Source organism: Triturus cristatus, chromosome 1_1 (assembly GCF_964204655.1).
Source record: "Triturus cristatus chromosome 1_1, aTriCri1.1, whole genome shotgun sequence".
In the NCBI taxonomy this organism is placed as follows: domain Eukaryota; kingdom Metazoa; phylum Chordata; class Amphibia; order Caudata; family Salamandridae; genus Triturus; species Triturus cristatus.
The window spans coordinates 1,158,222,165-1,158,237,198 of NC_140579.1; the positions used below are offsets into that span (position 1 = coordinate 1,158,222,165).

At 57.4% G+C, this 15,034-nt stretch overlaps 1 pseudogene; it reads left to right on the top strand.

Moving 5' to 3' along the window:
- LOC146871790 (sodium-dependent neutral amino acid transporter SLC6A17-like) overlaps nucleotides 1–15,034 on the top strand; it is a 1,038,204-nt pseudogene that overhangs the window by 397,473 nt on the left and 625,697 nt on the right.

The window sequence follows — 15,034 nt, forward strand, 5'->3', positions numbered from 1 at the left end:
TAGGGTAGTCTAGTGGTCTTTGGGTAGTGTAGGGTGTCGAGCAGGGGGTAGTGTTTTAGGGTTTAGGGGAGTGCAGTGGTGTTTGGGTAGTGTAGGGGGTACTGCTGGGGGTAGTGTTTTAGGGTTTAGGGTAGGGCAATGGTGTTTGGGTAGAGTAGGGGGTACTGCTGGGGGTAATGTTTTAGGGTTTAGGGTAGTGCAGTGGTGTTTGGGTTGTGTAGGGGGTACTGCTGGGGGTAGTGTTTTAGGGTTTAGGGTAGTGCACTGGTGTTTGTGTAGTATAGGGGTGGTGCTGGGGGTAGTGTTTTAGGGTTTAGGGTAGTGCAGTGGTGTTTGTGTAGTGTAGGGGTTCGTGCAGGGGTAGTGTTTTAGAGTTTACGGTAGTGCAGTGGTGTTTGGGTAGTGTAGGGGGTTGTGCTGAGGGTAGATTTAGGGTTTAGGGTAGTGCAGTGGTGTTTGGGTAGTGTAGGAGGTCGTGCTGGGGGTAGATTTAGGGTTTAGGGTAGTGCAGTGGTGTTTGGGTAGTGTAGGGGTTGTGCTGGGGTAGATTTAGGGTTTAGGGTAGTGCAGTGGTGTTTGGGTAGTGTAGGGGTCATGCTGGGTGTAGTGTTTTAGGGTTTAGGGGGCGGCAGTGATGTTTGGGTAGTGTAGGTGGTCGTGCTGGGGGTAGTGTTTTAGGGTTTAGTGTAATGCAATGGTGTTTTGGTAGTGTAGGAGGTCGTGCTGGGGGTAGTGTTTTAGGGGTTAAGGTAGTGCAGTGGTGTATGGGTAGTGTACGGGGTACTGCTGGCTGGGGGTAGTGTTTTAGGGTTTAGGGTAGTGCAGTGGTGTTTGGGTAGTGTAGGTGGTCATGCTGGGGGTAGTGTTTTAGGGTTTAGGGTAGTGCAGTGGTGTTTGGGTAGAGTAGGGGGTACTGCTGGAGGTAATGTTTTAGGGTTTAGGGTAGTGCACTGGTGTTTGGGTAGTGTAGGGGGTACTGCTGGGGGTAGTGTTTTATGGTTTAGGGTAGTGCAGTGGTGTTTGTGGAGTGTAGGGGTGGTGCTGGGGATGGTGTTTTAGGGTTTAGAGTAGTGCAGTGGTGTTAGACGGCGACCTCAGAGGGGCCCGGAAAGGGGTCCTGATTTCCCTGAGTCCCACCCGTATTGTATTGTAGCCGGGCACTGGCGAGAGATTCCCCAGGGGGAGGAATCTCGCAGCTAGGATCGTACTTCTGGCACCACACGACACAGAGAGACCACACTGGGTATTCTCAGAAACAAGCTTTATCACAATAGGTATCACTGCAAATATGTACAAGATGAGCACGGGCTCAAGAGTCTCGGAAAGGTAGGGGGTAGCGGGACTGTCTCTGGTAACGGTTCAAAGCAGGGACGTATCCGGCGCACAGCCCACAATCCTCGAGCTGGGAGATACGTGGTCGGAGTCGGGGTCCGGCGGGACCGTGAGAGTCTGGGGGAGCCGCGAGTCACTCAGCAGGGCTCAGGTACAAGTTCGGAGGTCTTACGATCTTCAGGGAGCCGCGAGTCACTCAGCAGGGCTCAGGTACAAGTTCGGAGGTCTTACGATCTTCAGGGAGCCGCGAGTCACTCAGCAGGGCTCAGGTACAAGTTCGGAGGTCTTACGATCTTCAGGGAGCCGCGAGTCACTCAGCAGGGCTCAGGTACAAGTTCGGAGGTCTTACGATCTTCAGGGAGCCGCGAGTCACTCAGCAGGGCTCAGGTGGGTTCCAGTTCCAGGAGCCGCGACCACGTCAGCAGGCTCTCGTTGTTCCAGCGTCGAATCTGCCGGACAGTCTCAGAGCACCCCTTGTTATAGGTCGACCCCGCTTTGATGTCCGGAGTCTGCGCAGGCAGGGGTCTTGTCACCTGGGGGCCGCTTGTCGGGGTTTCCTGCTATTGTCTTTTGATCCTTTCAGGGCCGGGTCGGGAGGATTCCCAGACACCCAGCAGGCACGGAGCCAGCTCGCAGGGAGGCCGGAGGGCCGATCGAAACCCATCGTCCCAGGGGAGTTCAGAGGTGCGATAGAAACTGCTCCTCCCTCTCTCATCCCCTGGAAGCGGGATGTCCTCCAGCCGGAGTGGCGCCTCGAGGCCCGGGTCGCGCTGGAGCCGGGCGGCCATCTTGTTGCAGGGAGTGGGCACGCGGGCCCGGGGTGGCCGAAAGGAGAGAGGCCATGGACGGGGATGTCCGGGGTTGGTGCAGGGGTCCTGGTGGGAAAGGTCGGCTGGGCCGCGGGCTGGGGCTGCAGGCACTAGGTTTCGGTGGTGCGGGGGCACGGAGGGCCATTCTACGAGGCCGGGTCCAACACGCGTCCCCCCCAGCTGAAAGCCGGAGAGAACTGCCCATCACCTTGGGGGGTTCTCTTCGCTGAGGCGGAAGAACCGGGAGAGGCCGTCAGCGTTGGCGTGGTCCGTACCAGGGCGGTGTTCTACGGTGAAGTCCATTCCCTGGAGGGAGATTGACCACCGCAGTAGCTTGGGGTTTTCTCCTCGCATCTGCATGAGCCATCGCAAGGGCCGATGGTCAGTTTGGACCCTGAAATGAGTGCCGAACAGGTAGGGTCGTAGTTTTTTGAGTGCCCAGACCACGGCAAAGGCTTCGCGCTCTATGGTGCTCCACTTCTGTTCTCGGGGTAGCAGCCGCCGACTGAGGAAGGCGACGGGCTGGTCGAGGCCTTGATCATTCACTTGGGACAGGACGGCCCCAATGCCATGCTCGGAGGCATCGGTCTGGACTATGAACTCCTTGGTGTAGTCGGGATCCTGGAGGACGGGGGCCGTGCACATGGCCTTTTTTAGAGCATCGAAAGCTTCCTGGCAGGCAGCCGTCCATTGCACCTTCTTTGGCTGTTTTTTAGACGTGAGTTCCGTGAGAGGGCCGACCAGGCTGCCATACCCCTGAATGAATCGGCGGTAGTAGCCCGTGAGTCCCAGAAAGGCTCGGACTTCCGTTTGGGTGATGGGTGGGTCCCAGGCCAGGATGGTGTCGATTTTTGGCTGTAGAGGAGCGACCTGGCCACTCCCGACTTGGTGCCCCAGGTAGGCTACGGATCCTTGCCCGATCTGGCACTTGCTGGCTTTTATGGTGAGGCCTGCCTGGCGCAGGGCGGTTAGCACCCTCCGGAGGTGCTGGAGGTGCTCACTCCACTCTGAACTGAAGACAGCGATGTCGTCCAGATAGGCCGCGCTGAACTGTTCTAGCCCGGCCAGGACCCTATTTACCAGTCTCTGGAAAGTGGCCGGGGCATTTTTCATCCCGAAGGGCATCACGCGGAAGCGGTAGTGCCCGTCGGGGGTGGAGAAAGCAGACCTCTCCTTGGCCCCTTCGGTGAGCGCAATCTGCCAGTAGCCGCAGGTGAGGTCGAAAGTGCTGAGGAACCGGGCGGCCCCTAGTCGGTCAATGAGCTCGTCGGCTCGTGGAATAGGGTGGGCATCGGCTCGGGTAACGTCATTGAGCCCCCGGTAATCCACGCAGAACCGGAGCTCGGGGGCGACACCGGGGGCTGCTGCCTTCGGAACCAGGACCACGGGGCTGGCCCAGGGACTGTCAGAGGGCTCGATCACCCCCAGGGTCAACATTTTCGAGACTTCGGCTTGAATACAGGACCGGACCCGGTCAGGAACCCGGTAGGCTCGGTGTCTCACCGGCGGGCTGTCCCCGGTGTCCACATCGTGAACACACCAGTTGGTGACCCGGGGGGTCAGGGAGAAGAGGTCAGAAAATTGTCTGAGGAGCTGGCGGCAGTCCGCTTGTTGCTGGGCAGTGAGGGCTGGGGAGAGGTTCACTCCCTCCACGGAGCCATCCTGCTCCTTGACACACAGGAGGTCCGGGAGGGGATCCGACTCATCTTCGGCCCCGTCATCGGTGGCCAGCAGGAGGCTCAGTTCTGTCCGCACGAAGTGAGGCTTGAGGCGGTTCACGTGCAGGACCCGGAGGGGATCCCGAGGCGACTGGACGTCCACCAAGTAGGTGACTTGGCTCTTCCTCTCAACCACTTTGTAGGGCCCAGTCCATCGGTCCTGGAGAGCGCCAGGCTTCACAGGGGCCATGACCCACACCTGCTGGCCCGGCTGGAACTCGACCAGAGTAGCATTCTGGTCGTACCAGCGCTTCATTTCTTCTTGACTCGCCTCCAAGTTGGCCTCGGCCAGTTCTCGGAACCTCCTGGTCTGGTTCCGGAGGGCCAGGACATATTGGAACACATCTCGGGGGGTGGTCTGGGGTGCTGCCTCCCACCCTTCCTTAACCAAACTGAGGGGACCTCGGACGGGGTGCCCATAGAGTAATTCAAACGGGCTGAACCCTAAGGACTTCTGGGGGACCTCCCGGTAAGCGAACAAGAGGCAGGGGAGCAGGACGTCCCACTTACGCCGGAGGGGCTCTTCTAGGCCAGCGATCATCCCTTTCAAAGTCCTATTAAACCTCTCTACTAGGCCGTTCCCTTGGGGATGGTACGGGGTGGTGAACTTATAGGACACCCCACATTGTTGCCACAGGGACGTCATATACCTTGATATAAAATTAGTGCCGCGATCGCTCACGACCTCGCGGGGGAAACCCACCCTGGAAAAGATCCCCATCAGCGCCCGGCCCACCACGGGGGCTGTAATGGTGCGCAGGGGAATAGCCTCTGGATAGCGGGTGGCGTGGTCTACTAGGACCAAGATGAAACGGTGACCTTGGGAGGTGGGGGGGTCCAGTGGCCCCACGATGTCGATTCCGACTCGTTCGAAGGGGGTACTGACGACCGGGAAGGGTTGGAGGGGAGCCTTGCGCTTCCCCCCACTCTTCCCACTGGCTTGGCACGTGGGGCAGGACTTGCAGTGTGCCTCTACCGCTGCTTTCATCTTAGGCCAATAAAAATGGGTCACGAGACGGCTGTAGGTCTTGTCCTGACCCAGGTGGCCGGCGAGGGGGACATCGTGGGCTAAGCCCAGGAGGAAATCCCGGAAGCGGAGGGGTACCACCAGTACCCGTCCGGATCCCAGCTCCACTGATTTCTGCTCACTATACAGGATGTTATTTTCCCAATAGATTCGGTGCGTTCCGGTCTGGTCACCTGCGGCTTGGCCCTCGGCCTGGCGCCGCAGCCCGACCAGGGAAGGACAGGTGGCTTGCTCCCGGCAAAATTCATCCCGGGTGGGCCCGCCCTCGTGGCGCCAATGGGCCAACTCGGGTAGATCCCCCAACTCGGGGACCGGGGCGGGGTCGGATGGTGCGGGTTCGTCGCTGGCGACGGACCCTTCCGATGGGGGAACGGGAGGACCCTCGGCGGGGACGGTACGGGCTTCTTCGACCGGGGTGCTCTCGACTTCTCTCCGGGGAGCGAGTCGGGCTGTCATAGATCGGGTGGTGGCACACACCCACTCGGGGAGTCCCATCATTCCTAGGTGGGCCTTGCGCTCTACGTGCTTCCAGGGAGAACTCTCCAGGTCGTTCCCTAAGAGGCAGTCGACCGGCTGGGATGTTCTTACGGCCACCTTGAGTTTACCTATCACCCCTCCCCACTCAAATGGCACCAGGGCTACCTGACACAAACTTTCCCTATTGTCTGCAGAGATTACGGGGCAAAAGACATTGGGGAGGATCTGCTCCTCGGGAACTAGGTGCTTGAGGACACCGGTGATACTAGCCCCGGTGTCCCGCAGGGCTTCTACCTGGTGGCCATTGATCTTGACGAGCTGCCCATATTTCTGTGTGTTGGACGGTAGGAGACTACCAGGGATCATTTCCCTATCTCCCAGGGATACTAGGGCCATAGCGGCGGGTTCCCACTCCTCGGCTTCCTCAACCTCCTCCCCTAGGGCTACGTTGGCTATCTGTCTCGCAGGGGTGACTTGGGTGGCCATGGGGCACTCGGGGTCATTGGCGTAGTGCCCGGGTTTCTGGCAACGAAAACAGGTGACGGTCACCCGGTGTCCTCGTCTCCCAGGGGGCCCTGTTACTGGTGGGGGGGGCGCCGGGAAAGGTGGAGGTGGTGTCTTCGGGGGGCTAGGCTGGGACTCTCTCGGCCCTCCCTGGTTCCCTCCCCCTCTCTGGCGGGGTGGTCCCTGACTGGTTCGGGGGTACTCTCCTACCATCCCCCGGGAGACCCGGGTGTTGGTCCAGCGGTCGGCCTCCACAGCCAGCTTCCGGGGATCTGTGAGCTTGCTATCCAGCAGATGTTGACGTAGTTCTACGAAGCAGTTCGCAGCCAGATGTTCCCATAACATGAGGTCAGTGAGTTCGGCAAGGGTGGTGACCTTGCTGCCCTTGACCCACCCATCGAAGGCCCGACTAAAAAAGTTTACATACTCCACCCAGGTGGTGCCCGGGATCTTCCTGCAGTCCCGGAACCGTTGGCGGTACATTTCTGGGGTGAGGCCGTATCTTGTGAGGAGAGCCTCTTTCATGTGGCTGTAGGAGGTCTGCAGGGAGAGGGGTAGGTCGAGCAGGGTGTCCCTTCCTTCGCTCAGAAACCGCCCCCACAACCCCGCCCCCCAGTCCTTCTGTGGGATCCGATGGGAGGTCATGGCGACCTCGTAGGCCCGAAACCATTGCTGAATGTCATCGTTTTTATAATATTCTTTGACCACATCCTTGGGGATGTGGACCTTCTGTTCCGCTGGGGGGGCCGTCTCTCGGTTCCCCGAGGGCCTCCCGTCCTCATTTCGGGCCTTGAGCTCGAGTTCTTTTAAGCTGCGTTCGTGCTCTAGTTGGAGCTTCCTTCCTTCGTGCTCCCGTTGGAGCTTCTTTTCTTCCAGTTCGCCTTGTACGCGCATTTGCTCTACCGCTAGCTTTTTCTCCGCTAACTTCAATTCGCCCTCGATTTTGAGTTTGGCTAACTCGAGTTCATGACTGCGGCTTCTCTCTCTGTCCGCGAGTTCTCCCGGGGATAGGCCCCCGTCTGGTACAATGCCTTGCACCTGATTGTCGCTGCTTTCACTTGGAGGGGGTTCGGCTTCGTCGGGGCGCTCCCCCGTGCCTTCCGGGCGGGATGCCCCGGTCTCCACCCAAGTTTTCAGTGCTTTCTGCAAGTCTTCCTTAGTGTTGAGGCCAGTGGTAGCTATTTTAAGTTCTTTGCAAAATTGTTTTAGCTCTTTGTGTGTGTATTCTTCCAGATGCTCCACCTGGAACACTCTGTTAGCGTTGGTTTCTGCGGAGCTCATGGTGCTTCCTTCTGCCATCTTTGTTGGTCGTGCGTCCGTTGTTCACTGTACGATCTCTAGGTGATGGGCCCGAATCCCGTCGCTTGCCACCAATGTTAGACGGCGACCTCAGAGGGGCCCGGAAAGGGGTCCTGATTTCCCTGAGTCCCACCCGTATTGTATTGTAGCCGGGCACTGGCGAGAGATTCCCCAGGGGGAGGAATCTCGCAGCTAGGATCGTACTTCTGGCACCACACGACACAGAGAGACCACACTGGGTATTCTCAGAAACAAGCTTTATCACAATAGGTATCACTGCAAATATGTACAAGATGAGCACGGGCTCAAGAGTCTCGGAAAGGTAGGGGGTAGCGGGACTGTCTCTGGTAACGGTTCAAAGCAGGGACGTATCCGGCGCACAGCCCACAATCCTCGAGCTGGGAGATACGTGGTCGGAGTCGGGGTCCGGCGGGACCGTGAGAGTCTGGGGGAGCCGCGAGTCACTCAGCAGGGCTCAGGTACAAGTTCGGAGGTCTTACGATCTTCAGGGAGCCGCGAGTCACTCAGCAGGGCTCAGGTACAAGTTCGGAGGTCTTACGATCTTCAGGGAGCCGCGAGTCACTCAGCAGGGCTCAGGTACAAGTTCGGAGGTCTTACGATCTTCAGGGAGCCGCGAGTCACTCAGCAGGGCTCAGGTACAAGTTCGGAGGTCTTACGATCTTCAGGGAGCCGCGAGTCACTCAGCAGGGCTCAGGTGGGTTCCAGTTCCAGGAGCCGCGACCACGTCAGCAGGCTCTCGTTGTTCCAGCGTCGAATCTGCCGGACAGTCTCAGAGCACCCCTTGTTATAGGTCGACCCCGCTTTGATGTCCGGAGTCTGCGCAGGCAGGGGTCTTGTCACCTGGGGGCCGCTTGTCGGGGTTTCCTGCTATTGTCTTTTGATCCTTTCAGGGCCGGGTCGGGAGGAGTCCCAGACACCCAGCAGGCACGGAGCCAGCTCGCAGGGAGGCCGGAGGGCCGATCGAAACCCATCGTCCCACGGGAGTTCAGAGGTGCGATAGAAACTGCTCCTCCCTCTCTCATCCCCTGGAAGCGGGATGTCCTCCAGCCGGAGTGGCGCCTCGAGGCCCGGGTCGCGCTGGAGCCGGGCGGCCATCTTGTTGCAGGGAGTGGGCACGCGGGCCCGGGGTGGCCGAAAGGAGAGAGGCCATGGACGGGGATGTCCGGGGTTGGTGCAGGGGTCCTGGTGGGAAAGGTCGGCTGGGCCGCGGGCTGGGGCTGCAGGCACTAGGTTTCGGTGGTGCGGGGGCACGGAGGGCCATTCTACGAGGCCGGGTCCAACAAGTGGTGTTTGTGTAGTGTAGGGGGTAGTGTTTTAGGGTTTAGGGTAGCATAGTGGTGTTTGTGTAGTGTAGGGGGTCATGCAGGGGGTAGTGTTTTAGAGTTTAGGGTAGTGCAGTGGTGTTTGGGTAGTGTAGGGGGTTGTGCTGAGGGTAGATTTAGGGTTTAGGGTAGTGCAGTGGTGTTTGGGTAGTGTAGGGGGTCGTGCTGGGGGTAGATTTAGGGTTTAGGGTAGTGCAGTGGTGTTTGGGTAGTGTAGGGGGTCGTGCTGGGGTAGATTTAGGGTTTAGGGTAGTGCAGTGGTGTTTGGGTATTGTAGGGGTCATGCTGGGTGTAGTGTTTTAGGGTTTAGGGGAGTGCAGTGGTGTTTGGGTAGTGTAGGTGGTCGTGCTGGGGGTAGTGTTTTAGGGTTTAGAGTAATGCAATGGTGTGTTGGTAGTGTAGTGGGTCGTGCTGGGGGTAGTGTTTTAGGGGTTAGGGTAGTGTAGTGGTGTTTGGGTAGTGTAGGGGGTACTGCTGGCTGGGGTAGTGTTTTAGGGTTTAGGGTAGTGCAGTGGGGTTTGGGTAGTGTAGGTGGTCGTGCTGGGGGTAGTGTTTTAGGGTTTAGAGCAGTGCAGTGGTGTTTGTGTAGTGTAGGGGGTCGTGTTTTAGGGCTTAGGGTAGTGTAGTGGTCTTTGGGTAGTGTAGGGGGTCATGCGGGGGTAGTGTTTTAGGGTTTAGGGTTGTGTAGTGGTCTTTGGGTAGTGTAGGGGGTCGGGCAGGGGCTGGTGTTTTAGGGTTTAGGGTAGTGCAGTGGTGTTTGGGTAGTATAGCTGGGGTTAGTGTTTTAGGGTTTAGGATAGAGCAGTGGTGTTTGGGACGTGTAGGGGATCGGGCTGGGGGTAATGTTTTAGGGTTTAGGGTAGAGCAGTGGTGTTTGGGTAGTGTAGGTGGTCGGGCTGGGGGTGGTGCTTTAGGGTTTAGGGCAGTGCAGTGGTTTTCGGGTAGTGTAGGGGGTCGTGCTGGGGTTGGTGTTTTAGGGTTCAGGGCAGTGCAGTGGTGTTCGGGCAGTGTAGTGGGTCCGGCTGGGGATGGTGTTTTAAGGTTTAGGGCAGTGCAGTGGTGTTTGGGTAGTGTGGGGGGTCGGGCTAGGGGTGGTGTTTTAGAGTTTAGGGCAGAGCAGTGGTGTTTGGGTAGTGTAGGGGGTCAGGCTGGGGGTGGTGTTATAGGGTTTAGGGCAGAGCAGTGGTGTTTGGGTAGTGTAGTGGGTCGTTCTGGATGTGGTTTTTTAGAGTTTAAGGCAGTACAGTGGTGTTCGGGCAGTGTAGGGAGTTGTGCGGGGGGGGGGTGTTTCAGGGTTTAGGGCAGTGCAGTGGTGTTCGGGCAGTGTAGGGGGTCATGCAGGGGTGTGGTGTTTCAGGGTTTAGGGCAGTGCAGTGGTGTTCGGGCAGTGTAGGGGGTCGTGCAGGGGTAGTGTTTCAGGGTGTAGGGCAGTGCAGTGGTGCTTGGGCAGGGTAGGGGGTCATGCAGGGGGTGGTGTTTCAGGGTTTAGGGCAGTGTAGTGGTGTTCGGACAGTGTAGGGGGTCGTGCTGGGGGTAGAGTTTCAGGATTTAGGGTAGTGCAGTGGTGTTCGGGCAGTGTAGGGGGTCGTGCTGGGGTGGTGTTTCAGGGTTTAGGGCAGTGCAGTGGTGTTCGGGCAGTGTAGGGGTGTTAGAAGGCGACCTCAGAGGGGCCCGGAGGGGGCCCTGACTACCCTGAGACCCACCCTCGAGGTATCGTAGCCGGGCGCTGGCGGGACACTCCTCAGGGGAGGAACCTCGTATCTAGGATCGCCCACTCGGCACCACACGACAGAGAGACACCACACGAGGAGTTCTTAAGAGCAAATCTTTATCAGATCGGAGTGGTAGGATCTTTATGATCAGCAAGGCAAAATATATACAAGTAGAGCGCGGGCTCACCAAGTCTTGGAGGGGGGATAGGAGGTAGCGGGACAGTCTTTGGGGATATGGATCAAATGCAGGATCGTACCCGGCGCACAGCTCACAATCCTCGAGCTGGGGGATACGCTTGTCGTCGTGGGGTCCGGTGGGACCAGGAGAGTCTGTGGGAGCCGTGAGTTACTCAGCAGGGCTCGAGCGCGAGTTCAGAGGTGAGCCGCGAGTCACTCAGCAGGGCTCAAGCACAAGTTCGGGGGTCTTACGATCTTCAGGGAGCCGCGAGTCACTCAGCAGGGCTCAGGCACAAGTTCGGAGGTCTGACGATCTTCAGGGAGCCGCGAGTCACTCAGCAGGGCTCAAGCACAAGTTCGGGGGTCTTACGATCTTCAGGGAGCCACGAGTCACTCAGCAGGGCTCAGGCACAAGTTCGGAGGTCTGACGATCTTCAGGGAGCCGCGAGTCACTCAGCAGGGCTCAGGTGTTTCCAAGGCGAAACTGCCGGACAGTCCCAGAGCACCCCTTGTTATAAGGCGACTCCTCTTTGATGTCCGGAGTCTGTGCAGGCAGGGGTCTTGTCACCTGGGGGTCGCTTGTTGGGGGTTTCCTGCCATTGTCCTTTGATCCTTTCAGGGCCGGGTCGGGAGGAGCCCCAGACACCCAGCAGGCGTGGAGCCAGCCCTCGGGGAGGCCGGCGGGTCGATCGAAACCCACCTTCCCAGGGAAGCGCAGAGGTGTGATGGAAACTGCTCCTCCCTTTCTCATCCCAAGGGGAGCGCGATGTCCTCCAGCCGGAGTGGCGCCTATAGGCTAGGGTCGCGCTGGGGCCGGGCGGCCATCTTGGTGCATGAAGTGGGCACGCGGGCCCGGGGTGGCCGAAGGAGGAAGGCCATGGACGGGGAAAGTCCGGGTCGGGTGTGTGTTCTGGTGGGAAGGATCGGCTAGGCCGTGGGCTCGGGGCTGGTGTGAGGTGCAGGGGTCAGGTCTGACTATGTTACGAGGGCTGGGTCTAACACGCGTCCCCCCCAGCTGAAAGCCGGAGAGAACTACCCATCTTCTTGGGGGTTCTCTTCGCTGAGGCGGAAGAATCGAGAGAGGCCATCGGCGTTGGCGTGGTCCGTACCAGGGCGATGTTCCACGGTGAAATCCATCCCCTGGAGGGAGATTGACCACCGCAGAAGCTTGGGGTTTTCTCCTCGCATCTGCATGAGCCATCGCAAGGGGCGATGGTCGGTTTGGACCCTGAAATGGGTGCCGAACAGGTAAGGGCATAATTTCTTGAGGGCCCAGACTACGGCGAACGCCTCGCGCTCGATGGTACTCCATCACTGTTCCCGGGGCAACAGCCTTCGGCTGAGGAAGGCCACGGGCTGGTCTAGACCCTGGTCATTTACCTGGGAGAGGACTGCCCCGATGCCATGCTCGGAGGCATCAGTTTGTACCACAAACTCTCTGGAGTAGTCGGGGGCCTGGAGGACGGGGGCCGTACACATGGCCGTTTTCAGGGCATTGAACGCCTCTTGGCAGGCAGGGGACCACTGCACCTTCTTGGGCTGCTTCTTGGACGTGAATCCCGTGAGGGGACCGACCAGGCTGCCGTAATTCCGGATGAATCTCCGGTAGTAGCCCGTGAGGCCCAGAAAGGCTCGGACCTCTGTTTGGGTAGTGGGGGGTTCCCAGGCTAGGATGGCGTCGATTTTGGGCTGTAGAGGGGCGACCTGCCCGCTCCCGACCTGGTGCCCCAGGTAGGTTACTGAACCTTGCCCAATCTGGCATTTGCTGGCTTTCACGGTGAGGCCCGCCTGGCGTAGGGCGGTTAGCACCCTCCGGAGGTGCTGGAGGTGCTCACTCCATTCGGAACTAAAAACTGCAATATCGTCGAGATATGCAGCGCTGAATTTTTACAGCCAGGACTCTATTTACCAGTCGCTGGAAGGTGGCCGGGGCATTTTTCATCCCGAAGGGCATCACGCGAAAGCGATAGTGCCCATCCGGGGTGGAGAAGGCGGACCGCTCCTTGGCTCCCTCTGTGAGCGCAATTTGCCAGTAGCCGCAGGTTTGTGTAGTGTAGGGGGTCGTGTTTTAGGGCTTAGGGTAGTGTAGTGGTCTTTGGGTAGTGTAGGGGGTCATGCGGGGGTAGTGTTTTAGGGTTTAGGGTTGTGTAGTGGTCTTTGGGTAGTGTAGGGGGTCGGGCAGGGGCTAGTGTTTTAGGGTTTAGGGTAGTGCAGTGGTGTTTGGGTAGTATAGGGGGTCGGGCTGAGGTTAGTGTTTTAGGGTTTAGGATAGAGCAGTGGTGTTTGGGTCGTGTAGGGGGTCGTGCTGGGGGTAATGTTTTAGGGCAGTGGTTCCCAAACTTTTGACTCCTGAGGGCCCCCATTGAGTCACCACTGGAAGCCGGGGACCCCCAAGCAATTTGTAGGATTTAAATTTCAAACATTAAAACAGTAATTCGAAAAAAATAAACAAACGTGTGCACTCAAAACAAATACTCAAATTACTAAGGATTTTAGGGGCATATTTACAAGTCCCTATCGCCATGGGAACGTCACTTTTTGCGATGTTCCTGTGGCAATAGGGGCTTTGCCTTATTTACAAGGCAGCGTTAAGCCACTTATTGTGTCTTAACGCTGCCTTGTATATAAGGCCCCCTTTCACGCAATGCTTAGCGTGAAAAAGGTGGGCAGTGGGAGTTGCAGTTCACTCCAACACCCATTGATTTTGACGCTGCCCTCTATTTACAAGTTCAGCTTAAATAGGAGACAGCACCAAAATTAAGACCATGAAAAACCTGGTCTTAACTTGGCGAAATGAGGAGAAGTGCCTTATTTCTCCTCGTTTTTGCTTTTTCCAACAGAAAAAGCAAAACACCTTTGATTGTTTATGTTCAGGATGATGACCCTTCCTGCACATAAACAATCTTTAATAAAAAATGACGTTTTGTAACTTCCATGTGTGCTGCATTAGGCAGCACACAGAAGTGACAAAAAGGCATTACAAAATTGTTCATGTGCAGGAAGTGGGAACATAGCAGCATCAGGATAATGATAGACTGGGAATAAACATATGTTGCTAACTTTTACCATGCAGTTTGCAAGCAGCTCTTTGACAGTTTATAGGACACTGTGCTAGATTACAATTTTCCCTTATGAATTGCACAGTGACAAAAGAATCTCTGTGACAAAATCAGTAGCCCACTGACCTATGCACATAAAATACTGTTTTTAAAATGCATTGTACACGTTCTTTGCAGTAGGCATATTAACCCTCTGTCACATTAGATAAGTCAAAGCTGCCACTAGACAAAACTTTCCTCTCTCTCCAGCAGGTACATTAATCACTGGCATTTTCTTGACACTTTTATAGTTGCTCAAACTGCTAATTTTACATGGAACTTTGCAGTGCTTTTAAAACTGCTGCCTGCGGACCCCCTGGGAATGTGCCACGGACCCCTGGGGGTCCTCGGACCCCAGTTTGGGAAACACTGTTTTAGGGTTTAGGGTAGAGCAGTGGTGTTTGGGTAGTGTAGGGGGTTGGGCTGGGGGTGGTGCTTTAGGGTTTAGGGCAGTGCAGTGGTTTTCGGGTAGTGTAGGGGGTCGTGCTGGGGTTGGTGTTTTAGGGTTCAGGGCAGTGCAGTGGTGTTCGGGCAGTGTAGTGGGTCCGGCTGGGGATGGTGTTTTAAGGTTTAGGGCAGTGCAGTGGTGTTTGGGTAGTGTGGGGGGTCGGGCTGGGGGTGGTGTTTTAGAGTTTAGGACAGAGCAGTGGTGTTTGGGTAGTGTAGGGGGTCAGGCTGGGGGTGGTGTTTTAGGGTTTAGGGCAGAGCAGTGGTGTTTGGGTAGTGTAGTGGGTCATTCTGGATGTGGTGTTTTAGGGTTTAAGGCAGTGCAGTGGTGTTCGGGCAGTGTAGGGAGTTGTGCGAGGGGGGGTGTTTCAGGGTTTAGGGCAGTGCAGTGGTGTTCGGGCAGTGTAGGGGGTCATGCAGGGGTGTGGTGTTTCAGGGTTTAGGGCAGTGCAGTGGTGTTCGGGCAGTGTAGGCGGTCGTGCAGGGGTAGTGTTTCAGGGTGTAGGGCAGTGCAGTGGTGCTTGGGCAGGGTAGGGGGTCATGCAGGGGGTGGTGTTTCAGGGTTTAGGGCAGTGTAGTGGTGTTCGGACAGTGTAGGGGGTCGTGCTGGGGGTAGAGTTTCAGGATTTAGGGCAGTGCAGTGGTGTTCGGGCAGTGTAGGGGGTCGTGCTGGGGTGGTGTTTCAGGGTTTAGGGCAGTGCAGTGGTGTTCGGGCAGTGTAGGGGGTCGTGCTGGGGGTGGTGTTTCAGGGTTTAGGGCAGCATAGAGTTGTTCTGCCAGTGTATGGGGTCGTGCTGGGGGTGGTGTTTCAGGGCTTTGGGCAGTGCAGTGGTGTTCAGGCAGTGTAGGGGTCGTGCAAGGGTGGTGTTTCAGGGTTTAGGGCAGTGCAGTGGTGCTTGGGCAGTGTAGGGGGTCGTGCAGGGGGTGGGGTTTCAGAGTTTAGGGCAGTGCAGTTGTGTTTTTGCATTGTAGGGGGTCTTACTGGGGGGGTTTCAGGGTTTAGGGTAGTGGTGTTCGGGCAGTGTAGGGGGTCTTGCTGGGGGTGGTGTTTCAGGGTTTAGGGCAGTGGTGTTCGGGCAGTGTAGGGGTCT